Below are 13,054 nucleotides of genomic sequence, written 5' to 3'. Positions count from 1 at the left end.
CGGCCAATTCGCTTATCCATATGATTTTGTTAAAAGGGCAATGACTGACATGGCCATTCTTCATTGTGACCTTTGAAAACAGTCATAGCAATGGAAGATAAGCCATCTCAGTCAATATCTGATCTTTAGATTAAAAAAAAACCCACTATGGTAGCTGCCTCTTTTGAAATGCTTTATCATTTTGTACATTTCACCTGCAGATTGTATTTGTTGTGAAAGAAGCATGAATCAAATTTCAGATGAAGTTCAATTTCTTTAAAAAAACCCTCATGCATATGAAATTACAACATAATCTGGCAATTTACACTATTTCAAGGGGAAATAGAGTTGATGATTTATTGTGAAAAAGAAGAGTTTTTTTTTTTCAATTTTATTTTCCATATAAAAAATATGAGTAGTGACATGTCATTATCACCTCCTCAATTTGGATCATTTTTTTTTTTTAAATATAAGATGCAAAGATAAACAAAAGCCCACTAGGAATACAAAATGACACAAACTAGTCTAGGCAGCAATTCACTACAACAGATATAGTACAGTCTACTATGTCGAAATATTGGGTCCCGTGAGATTTTCGTGCCAAAATTGATTTTTTTAGCTAACTTGGTCAATTTTGGGGTGCTGAATCCAAAAAACTTTGGTTCCATTTTTTCTGACCACGTCTTCAGTCGCCATTTTGAATTTCAAAATGGCCGCCATAGCAAACTGTATTTTGACCCAATTTGCATAATGTGAGCATCATATCAGGTTCAGATTTGATGCAAAAAGCATGTTTGTGATGTCAGACATTCTGATACACCATTTTCTAATATTGTAGCTAGCTTTGATACATTTTTAGGCAGCCATCTTGAAATTCAAAATGGCCGCCATAGCTAAATATGTCTTTACCCATATCTCGGGTTGTAAGCACTATGTAGAGTATAAATTTGGGGCAAAAAGCATGCTTATGATGTCAGTCATCAATGCTAATATGTACATTTATTTATTTAATGATGGATCATTTTCCTTAGCGGCCATCTTGAAATTCAAAATGGCTACCATAACAAATGTAATTGGATCGGTATCTCATATCGTATGCATTGTGTAAGGTTCTAATTTGGGGCAGAGAGCATACGTATGTTGTCAGACATTCTGAAAACCTTTTTCTGAGTGAACGATGGTTCATTTTGATATTAAAGTTGGCCATCTTGAAAATCAAAATGGCCGCCATACCAGAATGTATATTTTGACCCATATCTCATGTTGTACGCAATACAGACAGTTCACATTTCGGGCATAAACCGGGCTCATAATATTGAACATTCAGATGCACTTTTCCCCTCCCTAAAATTGCAGATAGGCCTAACTTTCAAGGCTGCCTTCTTAGAATTCAAAATGGCTGCTTTTCAGCTAACTTTTAGACATATCAATGTTAATGGTGGCTTACGGTGTATATTCTTTAAACACACACACACATAGGGCCTATACATTCTGTAATAATGGATTATTTGTATTGGTCGCCACTCTTGAAATTCAAGATGTATTTCGACCATATTTGGTGCTGTAAGATCTTTAAACTGCAAACCCAAGCATGGTGAAACACTCATGTATAAGTCAATCACTTCAAGTGTTTCCTGTCCTGTAGGTACACTGTTGTGTTGAAATGCAAAAATGCTGCCATGTGAAACATTCCTTTAAAAGCATAGCATTTGGGTAAAATTTGTGAATGGGAAATCATGTGATTTTGATGTTAAAAACAAATGACTTTCAAAAAAACACCTCTCAATAACTGTGTCTGACTGACTAAATAACGCCCCATTTAGACGATTTGGTTGTAAGAACTTACAATATTAGCCCTATATACTCTAACAATTCATGGGATAGTCACTTAGATAATCAAATGTTTTCTAGGCTCATTCCTGCACATGTTTAGAAACAGCACTCTAAAGCTGTACACAGGGGAGAATTAGTTCTGAATTCTTCCAGAAATAATGACTTTTGCATTTCCTGCTTTTGAGCATGATAATGAATTCTGTGGCTACCGTTGATGTAGGAAGTTCGAAGCATTTTATAGAAATTGAACAATTTATGCATACCCTTTCGAAATATCTACAATCTAATAAATCATATTTATATGTATTAGAGGCACAAATTAGGTTGTGAGAGTTTACGAGGTTCGTTCTCTGGTTATATCGTCAAGTCTCTACGAGGGTAAAGCGGGAAATTGTCCTGATTGAAGTCATCCACGCCAAACTTCTGGAAGGCACGGACTGTGTCATACCACATTCTGCATGATTCAAGGTTTAGATACTTCTTGGTCCATCTGCTCTTGGAGACATCCTCAAATTTTCAACTTCAGCCAGCACCATGAAAGGCATTAAAAAGCAGACCTTTAGCTGTTCCTGTTTTTCGCAACAAACTGCAGAGCATAATCTCTCAAAATTGTCAATTGTACCTTTATCATTTCCTTTTCCAGTGATGGAGCAGACAACATGCAATGCAGTAAGTGAAGCAAACCTACAAGATCCATCAGGATAATTGAAATGTTAGAGTCTACGTAATAATCATCAATATCTCTGATTTTCTCGTTGCTCTAATACATACAATGGAATGAGGCTATCTCTTGTGAGTGACGGGTGACAATAACTCCCATGGCATCTTTGATGAACTCTTTTTTTTTTCTTTCCATGGTCTCTGTGTCAGATGGAATTGACTGCTCAGTATTTCAACTTTCAGGCTTATTATTTGGCTCAGTTTTGTGAGTTTCTAAGGCATTCATGGGTAGGAAAAATGAACCTTTAATAGGGAGAATGAGGAGAAGGCCATAAAACAATGAGATGAAGAGTGATTGTGGAATTGCTTAGAACTTATACCTTTCAATAATTGTATCGTTCAGCAATGACAGGATAATGACAGGTCTACATGTATCAGGCTGTAGAACCAGTAGAAATGTTATGAAGAATTTGCGATCCCTTAAGCTTAATGACTTTGGATCCAATCTTACATGGTGTATTTTTTTTCGCACGAGCTGAATGTCTGGCCTTTCTCACAATATTCCGGAGATTAATATATTCTAATTCTCGCAGATACAAATTCTTAGTACAAAACATTAAAACTGCCCTTTTCATCTCTTTCTAGAGTATCTCCATTGAATGTTTCTGATATCTGACTACCAACCAGTGGCAACCACCACATTTATTAGCTTCAAGGCAGTGTCAATTTCTTACATTACCCTTGTTTGATGATCTTCTAAGTTGTGGAGGAATTCTGATGGATGCAAGCGCCACAGAACTGAGCTATCATTACTCCTTTGTAGTTTTAGAATAATTGGCTGTACAGCAATAAGCATCTTGGAAGTCTTGATAATTGAAGATGATCCACTCAAGGGCAATCAGGAAAAGCCTACTTATTCCTTCTTCATTCTGTGTTATTCCAGAAATAATTATATCTATCAAACCTTAAGTGTTTCAGTTTTGGACAACAAACAAGCTTGTGAATGGGATGCCTGGTAGGGTGACCATAGCATTTCTTGCCATTGCGAGACTTTTCCTCGTTTGTCTTCATTCTCTTGAGGCAGCATCAAGTTTTTTAAGATCACCTTCAATTGCATCAATGCTTGCTTTTATACAAATATTCAATGATTGGGATTAAATATAATCATTAACGAGGTTCCACAACGCAAAATAACGTGTTGCCTGAGAGGCAAAAACGAACCGTTTTAGCGCGCAGTTTGCATACCGCATACCCGCCTGGCTATATGGAATGTATAGCTTACACGCTTGCCCACACTATCGGACAGTGGTATGCCCCCTCCCCCCTTACGCAGTTCTTGCCCCTCAGCATCTCTTGATGACGTAATTAGAACCTCATCCTTAAATTTTGAATTTATGGCGGCCATTTTGAATAGAGAGATGGCTGTCATTCTGCGTGAACTGGAAATAAATTCAGTCTAACTAGGACAATTTTGGCACATTCATCAAAGGCGCTTACCACAGTATCATAATTATGTTTTTATGGCGGCCATCTTGAATTTCAACATGGTGGTCTATCTAATGATCCACAATTAGGAAACAGCTGTGCTGGACCATTGGACACCACCAGCATGTGTATTCTTAAAAATTTGATGCTTCTACAATAATTGCAAACTGAGATATGGGTAAAAATGCTATGGCGGCCATTTTGAATTTAAAGATGGCGGCCTAGAAACTCTACAAAGCAATCCACAATATCAGAAAATGATATATCAGAGTGTTTGACATTATAACGATGTATTTTGCACCAAGTTTGAGGTTTCTACAATGCTCACTTTATGAGATATGGGTAAAAATACAGCTTGCTATGGCAGCCATTTTGAAATTCAATATGGCAGCCTACAAATTGTATCAAAACAATCCACAATATCAGAGAGAGATTTATCAGAGTGTCTGACATCACACCCATGCATTTTGCACCAAATTTTAAGCTTCTACAATGCTCACTATATGAAATATGGGTCAAAATACAGTCTGCAAGGGCGGCCATTTTGAAATTCAAAATGGCGGCTGAAGACGTGGTCAGAAAAAATGGAACCAAAGTTTTTTGGATTCAGCACCCCCAAATTGACAAAGTTAGAGAAAAAAATCAATTTTGGCACGAAAATATCACGGGAGTACATAGTAGCCTCTACTAATATCTCTCTGGCACCTAATCATTGATTCATAGCAACCAACAAGAAAAACTGGAAAGCAGGGGTGGATCCTCAGACATGTAACATAAATTGTTCATATGCACCCTGCTACTGAAGGATGTAATACAATTCTCAGTGATGTCACCAACTACACTGTCTGGCAAGCTGTTCTAGACATGTACTGCTGTGTGGATGAAAGTTTATCCAGTGGAAATGGTTCTGGAGATGGTAATGTACTGCAAGAGTATGGCAAGGCATCAACAGGCTGGAATGGGTGGTTCTTCTGACAAGTGGCTGAGGAAGCATAGCACAAAAGTCTGTTGGGCAAGTGCTGGTGTGCATTTTGTAGAGGAATGTAGCTACTGCCAAATATTGCCTTTGTTGGAGAGAGGAGATTAGTTCCAATGTAGTTTCATCCCTCCACACCAACAATCAAAGCAATTTCTTTAGAATCAAGTCTAGCAGTCAAAGTGTTGTTGGGCTGGCACTCATTCATAGGAGTTAAGCTTACTCCAACACACTTTGAGCTTGGGTCTTGTAGACAATTGCTCTACCTCTCCTATCCAGCCTGTTAGCCATTCTCCTTATGGGCCCCCGGTTTTGTCCAGCTCTTGATGCAATGTTGGAGATACAATGTATATGCTTTGTCCACATTAGTTTGCTAGTGTCGGTTGCCACTTCCAGAGTCTCCAGCTCTTCTTTCTCTGCCAAAGTTGTGCTACCAAACTGTAGATCAAGCCTGGCTGGATTCCTTTTCCTGGATAATGTCAGGAGGTACTTTGCTGACAATGCAGGGCAGTGAGATGGTGCAGTACGTACTTAGTTGATTTAGACTAGGAATCTCTTTTTTGAATAGGGATGACACTTGCTGTTTTCCATTGTCTTGGACAGATTCCCTAGTAGAAGCATAGCTGAAACAGCAAAGGGAGTGGCCTTACAGTTCTGTGCTGGATTCTTTCAGAATTCTGGATGAAATGTTCTCGAGAATGGCAGCTTTATCAGGCTGAATGTTCCACAAAAGCCTCTTCACATCTGTGGCTTTAAAGGTTAATTTTTTCATTGAGCTGGTTGACGAAGGCAGACACTCTGGGGTAAACTCCCGTTTACTGTCAAGCTGACAGTTAGTGGCAAAAGTCTTGATAAACTTCTGTGCCTTTTCTGTCACTGTACCTGTGGTGATCTTTCAACACTGGGATCTCTGCTCTGGTTGGCTTAAAGACAAGATGTTGACAGTATTCCACTACTTCAACTGCTATGGCCACCATCTGACAGTGCCTTCTTCAGTTTGTCATTATACCCTCTCTTGCTCTGTTTTCAGCAAAGTTATAGTCTCTCCTGGTTTCTGTGAACTTGACAATGTTATCTTTGGTCTTTCCAGTTTCCTGAACAAGCGGCACTTCTTTGCTGCTCATCTGCAGTTGTCATTAAACCACAAGATGTCAGCAGTCTTCCTAGACACATATTTCCCTGGTAACAAGTAGATTTCTATCACATCACAGATGATGTAATAACATCATTGCAAGCTTTTGAATCTTCTGTGTGAAGAGCTAGAGACTAGTTAGTTCTAATCATACTGCAAAACTGCACTGGAAAGGTTTGTCCCTATGCAGAGGGAAATTAAAGCCAAAACATAGTTCTGGTACGCCTGCAAAAGTTGTCAAATTTCGCTCTCAAATGTGAACGTATGCCAAGGAAATGTGCGGAATAACGCTGTAATAACTAGATATTCGATGGGTAACGACGAAAATGCGAAATATTAACCAAAAAGGTTTAGTCTCAGAACTTACTCGAACGGGGTCAGGCTAAACTCGGACTCGGGGATAACTCGGCCTCGCTTAGACGGCGGGCTGATGGTGTATTGGTTGTCCCTCTGGATTGTACAGTGTTGTAGTATTGTACTATGGGAGCGGCCTGTATAAACTAGCACTTCGCGTTCTGGCTACTCGCAGTAATGGTCCAAGTTGTTAAAACGCGCGCATCAAAAAACCTCTTTGGCGCGCATGCAAAATTAGTGTATGCCTATCAAGCACCTCTAAAAACAATCAAAGACGCTTGATAAACTACAGCAAAAACTTCAAGGACAGCGCGTCTCAGCAACTGAGGTGATGTGCGTATAGGCTTGAGGACCGCGCGCTGTCCATTTGTTTTGTAAAGGATTAGCACGCACTTTCCTGTCTGTTCAGTTAGGCCTCGTTTGGTATTACAGTAGAATATGGCGATCAGGAACTGCGTGTAAATTGTCTGAAATAGGGACAAGTTTTCCCTGAGACCGAGTTAGTCTGGATCCTTCTGGAATAAAAGTCGGTTTTCCGACTTTTATTATTTTTCTCAAGATACTCTAAAACGACTCATCAGCCCGGCAAATCGCGTCAGCCAGGTAAGTTTCTGTGTAGACTCTTTCCATATATTGCAAGCAAATATGAAATGGTGCCAGACGGGTTCTCAAACCCTTACCAAAACCATGTTTTCACTTTAAGCTTAAAAAAAACCAGGATTATGATCCAATGTTCTCAGCCTCGGAAATGTCTTACACCTAACATTAAGGTCAGTAGTCAAGTATCTGGTCTTCTCTAGTTGGTTCTTTGACAAGCTGAGTCAAGCTAAGTGTGTTGCACATCTCAAGTACACAGCACATCAGTTGTATGACTAAAAACCCATTCCTTTAGGTGGACGTCTCCAAAAAGGATAACTGACTGTGTGCTGAATATAGAGAGTTTTGATAGTGTGGTGGTATCTAGGTAGCTGATAAAATTGCAGTTGGCACCAGGTGGTCTGCACACTGCAGCTATCAGTACTGTCTGTGACCTGAAAGTTAGACAGAATCACATCAACTTAAAGTCTGCTGGGTCAATGTTGCAATCACGGAATATGGCAAATCCTTCTAGGCAGTAGACTGCAATATGTCCTCTGCTTTTGTCTCCTTAGTTCTTAAAAGTTCTGTCACTGCGACAGTCGAGGGAGTATCCTGAGATGTTAACACAGTTAACTCCAACTTTCACAAATGCATCTCAAGAAGTTTCCACATGACAATAGTGTAAGGCTGAAGTTCATGGCACAAGTTGGAAAACTCATCAATGCTGTCAAAACTCTGATGTTCACTTCATGTACGTGTATACTACATACGTAACAGACTGGGCATCCACATGGTCATGACACCACATGGTCATGGATTGGGTGCTTAAGAATTTACATTCCACTTCACATTGTTCCTTGTTGTCAGTTTTAGCCTTGAACTTTCATTGCCCTATTTATTTGATTTCACGCTACTTGTTACAGTCAAACTTAACATGGAATGAAGCTCTTTGTAATTCAGCAACAAGAAGTGAGAGGCCTCCTACAGAAAAGCTCTTCTCCATATTCAAACTTACCTGAGAAAAATATGTCACAACTAGAAATGTCACTATGGCGACTGGTATGCCTCTGCTATAATGCATGATTCTCCTAATAGGTCTGTAGTACGTCTTGACAATGTACAATGACAGTTTAACATAATTAGCAAAATATCATAATCACATGTTTGTCACAAATAAGTTGAATGCTCACTTTCCTTGAACTAGGTTTAATGGGATGAATGGCTATATTTTCTAAGAGAGCATGTTTTGGGGATTTGAGGATCTTTGCTTGTCACTTTTGACTCTTTTATAAGTTTTATCAGCATTAAATAGTGAATTGTTAGGATCTTAACCTGACCTTTGACCCATGACCTTTGACCCTATGACCTTAATATCCTAAGAGAATCACTGTCAGGCAGACAATGCATTAATATGTGCTAAGTTTCATGATGATACCTAGAGCCACTTCCTAGATATGGAAGAATTGAAATTTACCACTTTCATGTGAACTTTGACATTTTGACCTTTGACCTTTTTGGTGAAAGACTTCCCAGAGAATCTCTATTGTGTAATACATGTATACACCAAGTTACAAGAAAAATCCTGCAGGCATTGCATAGATATGAGGGGAAAGGTGAAATTTTGAGGAGTTAACCTTGACCTTTCACCCATGACCTTTGACCCCAAGACCCCAAAATTCTCTAGTTAATCACTGCCAGTCACTACATGCATATGTACTAAGTTCCATGAAGATACCTTGCACCACTTCTGAGATATGGGGAAAAAATGAAATTTTAACATTTTCACTTTACCTTTGACCTTTGACTTCATGACCTATTACTCTACCTAGAGAATATTCCTTTGGTAGTACATATACACTAAGTTTCAAGAAAATACCTTCAGGCATTGCATAGATATGGGGGAAATAGTGACATTTTGAGCATTTGCCCTAGACCTTTGACCTTTGACCCTGAGCATGTGCACCCAAAAGATGATAGGCATAACTTGGCCCACTCATTCACACACATGCCAAGTTTCATTATGATACCTCAAACGGTTTTTTAGTTACGCTGTCCAAAAAAATCGATTATGGACGGACAGACGGACGGATGGACAGACGGAAGGACAGACGGACAGACAAGACGGAAGGACAGACGGACAGACAACACGAAAACATAATGCCTCAGGCGACACTTCATGGCGGAGGCATAAAATCTATGAAATGAAAGTTTCTTCAAAAGAAAGAAAAAAAAACCCACAAAACCCTTAGAAATGTCGCTTTGGTGACTGGTATGTTTCCGCCACATCACATTTTTTCCCATAGGTCTGTCATTCATCTTGACAGCGTGAGAGTTTCACATAATTGGTACATATCTGAAGTGACATTATCTGAAGTTAGATGGAACAATCCCAAATGTTTTTAGTGTTTATATGAAGCAGATTTCATCAGATAGCTAAATTGTTTCAGATCAAGCAAGTATTTGGGCATTTTCAATTGACCTTTGACCCTTGCTCTTTGACCCCATGGCTCACATCTTTCTTCAAATAATCACTAACTGGTTATGTCCAATTTTCATAATAATGCTTTGAGTTATTTTCAAAGTATGGGGGGATGACATTTTAACACTAACATGTGCAGTAATACATCAGTTTAATTACATGCACTTAGTGATTTTCAAGGTAATGGAGAAAATAGAGTAGTTTCACCATTAAATAGCATATCCCTGAGTTTTCATATGGCCTTTAATCCCTGACCTTCCCCCATGACCCAAAACATTTTAAGGCAGTTCATGCATACATTGTATATCAAGTTTTGTGAAGATAACTTGGGAAATCTCCAAGATCTGAAGAAAAAAATAAGTCTTAGCATTTTTACTTGACCTTTGAACTTTGACCCCACGGCCCAAAACTTCTTGTAGAGAATCTTTACCTGGTAATACATGCTTTATATGCAAAGCTTGATGAAAATAACCTCAGGCATTGCAGTGATATTGGGAAAAATAGTAAAATTTTAAGAATTAGACCTTGATCTTTGACCTTGAGTGTGTGCACTCAAAACCTTCCCTAGAGAATCTTAACCTGGTAATACATGCATATGCTAAGGTTCTTGAAAAAAACTTCAGGCATAGCAGAGATGTGGGGAAAATCATGAAATTGTAAGAATATGACCTTGACCTGTGACCTTTAGCATGTACATTGTACACCAAAAAGTTGATAGGCACAACTTCATCCACTCATCATAGTCCAAGTTTCATTTGGATGCTTTAAATGGTCTGTATAAAGCTACATCGTCCACAAAATAGATTACAGATGGAAGGAAGGATAGACGGACAGATGGACAACCTGAAATCAAAATGCTACATTTAGTTCATTGTGCTTTCATTAGACAGGAATGTATGCAAATAATATGGCAAGATTATGCCATTACCTAACGATCTTCCTAAGGATTTGAACTTCAAAGATATCATTCAAGGTGTTTGCCAACAAAACAACTGAAACATCTCCAATTCTGAAAAAACTAGAATTATCACTGAAGGTGATTAATACCCCCGCCCCTAGTGTTGCTTTATAGTATACACTTTTTGCCATTGTCGAAAAATGTGTCTGGCATGAACACATGTGGTGTCTTGCACATTATTTATACAATCATTATCATACAAACAAAATGTGACCACAGTTGCTTGAGTGCTATGGTAACAGTTGGGTTCCACAAGGTTTTGGTAAAAAGTGTGGTTACCATGGCAATGCATTGTCTGATACAAACACAAGGGACATTTTGCATAACTACACTTAAAGACCATCATACACACTCAATTTGACCTTCATAGCTTGAATGGTTTATTTTGATACAAAAATAAGTGGTTACCATGGCAACACATTTTCCTTATGCTAACACATTGGTGTCTTGCAAAACTACACTTCTAGATCATGATACATACTAAATTTGACTTCAATTGCTTGAATGATGGAAAAGTTATTCGATCTGCAAGGTTTTGGTAAAATTGTGGTTACCATGGCAATGGTTTGTGTGACAAACACAAAAATTATGTGTTCCACATCTATACCTCTGGGCAGTAATGCCTACCAAATTTGGTTTCAATTGCTTGAAAACTAGAAATTCACTCCACAGGATTTAAAAAAAAAATGCGGTTACCATGGCAACGCATTGTCTGATACAAATACAAAGGACATTTTGCAAAACTACACTTAAAGAGCATCATACACACCAAATTTCACCTTCATAGATTAAATGGTTCAATTTGATACAAAAATGAGTGGTTACCATGGCAACAAATTTTTCTTATATTAACACATTGGTGTCTTGCATAACTACACCTCCCGATCATCATACATACTAAATTTGACCTTAATTGCTTGAATGATGTGGAAGTTATTCAATCCACAAGGTTTTGGTAAAATTATGGTTACCATGGCAATGCTTTGTCTGACAAACACAAAAATTATGTGTTCCACATCTATGCCTCAAGGCCATAATGCCTACCAAATTTGATTTTGATTGCTTCAAAATTGTGGAAGTTGTTCACTCCACAGGATTTTGAAGAAAACATGCAGTTACCATGGCAACGCTTTGTCAAGTACAAACACAAAGAGTGTCTTGCATAACTACACCTATAGATCATCATAGATACCAATTTTGAAACTGATTGCTTAAATACTATGGAAGTAGTTCCCTCCACAAGGTTTTGGTAAAATTGTGGGTACCATGGCAACGCATTGTCCGACAAACACAAAAAACATGTCTTGCACATCTATACCTCAATATCATCATTTACCCCAAGTTTCATTGAAATTGCTTCAAAATTGTAGGAGTTTGCGACACAAGATTTTGCAACAGACCGACCGCCCGCCCGACCGCATGACCAACATCACGGTGATTCCTATATACCCCCTTCACACTAAGTGTGGTGGGGGTATAAAAAAATCATCACAGTTAACGATAAAAGGTGCAGAGGTTTGTTGCTTTCTGGTTCAATGTGAATATAAAATGATGTTATAGAGGTACAAAGACTTTTGTGCAAATCACTGAGGTTCTGCATCATTGTAATTGTGAACAATATCATGGTTACGTTTGACTGTGCAAATGGAACTTCAGAATTCATGACTTTTCTGTTTTGTTTGTCCATTCCAATATTTTACTGTTTAATTGATTGAATTCTATTCAATTCAATTCAATTCAATTTATTTCTTATCTCTTAAAAATGCACAAACATAGACATATACACGTGTATGTACAAACAGAATGAAACACAGAAATATTATATAAAAGTAAGTACACAAAACAATCTCAAAACACATATAGTACAAGGACTGTTACCATAAAGTAGGAAAAAAAATTGTAAAACAGTACAAAACTGCAGATGTGAGGGAATGACAAAGGCCCTTGGCTTATCAAAGGTCAAACCCTTGGTAGACTACATCTTACAAGTTTGCATTTAAAAAAGAAATACATGTAAATGAACAAGAACGGAGGCTAGGAGAAAGACAGGCAGGCAAAATGAAGATTAAAGACATTGTGGGAAGACAACACTGACATGGCAAGCATCAAGTAAGAAAGAATAAAAGTAGTACTGACAAAGATTTACTGGTAATAAACTCAGATAATGGGCCTCTGTATATAACATAAAAAAGAAAAAATCCAAAAAGTACTTCATTGTGGGAAATTACAAAGTATTTGTGAGAATACATCTTTTTTTAAAATTTTCTTTTAAAGGCAGACAAAGAAGTTTTACTACGGATAACAGTGGCTATATTATTCCACATAATAGGGCCTTAATAAAATAAACTATTTCTTGAAACCTCATATTTATAAAAGGGTACATATATCTGCTTTGAATTTCTGCTGGCATATACATTGACAGAAGAGTTATATTGCACATAATCCTGGATTTCAAACAGAAGAAGGTTAAGTAAAAGTAAGTACATAAATACAGAAATATAATATTCTCGTTTCAGAAACAATGGTCGAGTGTGAGCAAAATAGTTTGAGTTACCAATCATCCTTATTGCACGTTTTTGCAATATAGTTAATTTTTTAAGCAAGTACTGAGCACAGTGT

The 13,054-nt window shown here is 37.9% G+C and overlaps 1 protein-coding gene across 1 annotated transcript in view; it reads right to left on the bottom strand.

The window, feature by feature from the left end:
- The window catches only part of LOC139744812 (importin-4-like), a 113,380-nt gene that overhangs the window by 37,895 nt on the left and 62,431 nt on the right, over nucleotides 1-13,054 (bottom strand). The window lies entirely within an intron of this gene.

Source organism: Diadema antillarum, unplaced genomic scaffold (genome assembly GCF_040938485.1).
Source record: "Diadema antillarum isolate AM-2024a unplaced genomic scaffold, OU_Dant_1.0 seq00001213_RagTag, whole genome shotgun sequence".
Lineage (NCBI taxonomy): Eukaryota > Metazoa > Echinodermata > Echinoidea > Diadematoida > Diadematidae > Diadema > Diadema antillarum.
Note: the sequence above shows the minus strand (reverse complement) of the source record. Positions and strands in the feature narration are given on the sequence as shown.